The 2,842-nt window shown below is 38.6% G+C and overlaps 1 pseudogene; it reads left to right on the top strand.

Annotated features, from left to right (window-relative positions):
• Positions 1-1,813: 1,813 nt before the first annotated feature.
• LOC112474906 lies at positions 1,814-1,931 on the top strand (annotated as a pseudogene).
• Positions 1,932-2,842: the final 911 nt, after the last annotated feature.

The raw sequence follows: 2,842 nt of genomic DNA, 5'->3' as shown, positions 1-2,842 counted from the left end.
ACGAGTAAAGCAACTTCATTTTGGAAGGGACACCTGTATGCAAAACTGCGAAACACCAGAAAACTTTGATGAAGTGAAAGTCCTTTGTATACTGTAATCTTCCTGCCCTTTAATATACATGTGTCCCTAAAGCATGTAAGGTACCTGCTGTTTAATACTCTACAAGTCTTGTCAGTCTGATGTCATCAATTCAGTGGACTCACTCTGTCTGATTTGGCTACAAATCAGGGGTTCCCACAACCCCCTTTCTCAAGTTTGATAATTTTCTATAATGGTTCACAAAACCCAATGAAACATTTTACTTACCCTTACTGGTTTATTATAAAGAATACAAATGAACAGCCAGATGAAGAGACACATAGGGTGAGGTCCAGAAGGATCCTGAGTACTATGTGCCACCCTTCTGGTACATAGATGTGTTCACCAACCCAGAAGCTCTCCAAACCCCAGAGTTCAGGGATTTTTACAGAAGCTTCATCACGTACGCATCATTAATTATTAACTCAATCTTAGCCCCTCTCCCTTTTTCAGAGGCTAGTGGGTGGGGCTGAAATTCCAAGCTTACAATTATGGCTTGGACTTTCTGGTGACAGCCCCATCCTGAAGCTAACCAGGAGCCCACCAAGAGTCAACTCATTAGAACAAGAGACATTCCAATCGCCCAGAAAATCCCCAGGAATTTAGGAGCTCTGTGTAATATGCTTCTGTCATCGCCATCGCTCAGGAAATTACAAGGCTTTTAGGAACTCTGTGTCAGGAACTGGGGGCAGAGACCAAATATATATTTCTTATTATGTCACAACCAGCAATATGTCTTATGAAATGGATAAGGTGGTTAAGATCCCTATATACTAAATCATGGCACAGAGCCAGAGAATTCATGTAACCATGAGACAGTATATAAATATATATTAGTGTGTATATTCTATCTGTTGTTTTCTGTTAATTAAGTCAAAGAAAAAGATTCCACCAGCTCAATATTCTATTTGTGCTCCTCCTTTTTTAGTAACACTCCTCCCCAAAAGATAAAACCACTATTATGACTTCTAATACCCTTGATTAGTTTTTCCTATTTTTGAACTTCATACACCAGCAGTATATGAGCATTACAGTTGATCCACATCCTTGCCAGATTTTGGTATAGTTGATTTGTCTTTTTACTTTCAGCCTTTTTAATAGATTTGGTGCTGTTTTAACTGTTTTTTTCTTAGATTCTGCATTTGTTTATTTAGCCCATTAATCAGAGGGCCAAACTAACAACAAAAGTTGTTTACAACTCCCCTGCAATCCAGCTTTTGCAAACATGCAAACGGCGTTTTACAAACCCTCCAACCCCCTCCTTTATCTAACTCTCACACACCAAGCCAATATTTCCCTTGTCCTAAATCACCCAGGGTTAGGTACAAGACAACAAGAGCCCACTCCTATAGCCCAGCGCCTGCTGACATTATTCAAACCAGCCAATTCTAAACTGTTTACCTTGGCCAGACTTATCTTTCTTGCAAAAACGTTAATGAAGGCTGTGGCCTATGCTTTCCTCTCACTCCTACTTCTGCCTCCTGACCAAGTCTGGTACTTTCCCATGTGGCTCTGCATGGCATGTGTGCCCCCTTCTCATGAAAACACTAAGTAATAAAAATCTTTCAATGGCATTAGCCTCTACATGTCTTCACTCAGTCACCTCTGTGAATCCTGTAGACACAACTGATTTAAATATTATATCATTGTCGTTTTAATTTTCATGTCCCTAATGGCAAATGACATTGAACTTCTTTTAATATTGGTTTATTGGTCATTCAAAAATCTTCTTGTAGTCTATAGCCATGCTACCCTGAACAAGCCCAATTCCGTCTGATCTCGGAAGCTAAACAGAGTCGGCCTGGTTAGTACTTGGATGGGAGACCACCTAGGAAGACCAGGTGCTGTAGGCATAAAAAATAAAAAATAAGGGATTGTAAGCTGACAAGGTCCTTGCAATCTGTGAGGTCAACCAAGGGTTGCCTCACCTAAAAAAAAAAAAAAAATCCTTTTATGGATTGCTTGTTTGATTTTCCTGCTATTTTTCTATGTCTTTTATTGATTTTTAAGGGTTCCTTATATATTCTGCTTTTAGTCCTTTGTCAAGTATACGCATTGCAAATGTTTTCCTCCTATAGTAGCTTTTCTTTTTACTTCCTTAATGGTGTCTTTTGTTGTCTTATTAACTTTTGCATTTTAAAATTGCTATTTTAAACTCATGGCATAGAAAATAGTTTGAGAAAAAAGTTTTCATTGTAAAAACCCAGGAGTCTGAAAACCCCAATTCATAAATTTTTTTAAAATTTTATTTATTTATTTATTTTCAAATTTTAATAACAATAATCATGAACAAAAAATTTCTAAGACATGTTTTTTTCTTTATAGTCCCAGAGAAATTAAAGATTCCTTGAATCAGGGAAGAAAGTGGAAGTCAGAGGTAAAATAAAGATCTTAGACTTTGAGAGATTCAAGAGTGGGTGACTTGCATCTCAATTCCCCTCCCTCCCTTGCTGTGCATAGAAATGTAGGTGTGGTAATGTGCCATAACTAGGCAAAGAAGTCACATGAAAGCCTCCTAAATATCCTGAGACCCCACGGTGTTTCAGAGAATAGTGTTACAGCTTGAACCAGCAACTCATGCAGTACATGGATGAGACTCAGAGACATCCTCAGGGCTAGCTGGAGCCAGTATGAGACTGAGTTATCAATGGAGGCACCGCTGAGTCATAATTGAGACAAGAGATTAGACCAACACTTTATTGCTGCAGACTTCAAGGGTAGTTACCAACAAGGTTCCCAGTGATCAGCAAGAGAGAAAACTGTT

This window comes from Pteropus alecto, unplaced genomic scaffold, assembly GCF_000325575.1.
Source record: "Pteropus alecto unplaced genomic scaffold, ASM32557v1 scaffold7, whole genome shotgun sequence".
Lineage (NCBI taxonomy): Eukaryota > Metazoa > Chordata > Mammalia > Chiroptera > Pteropodidae > Pteropus > Pteropus alecto.
The sequence above is the reverse complement of the archived record's forward strand: the minus strand, read 5'-3'. Positions and strand labels throughout refer to the sequence as shown.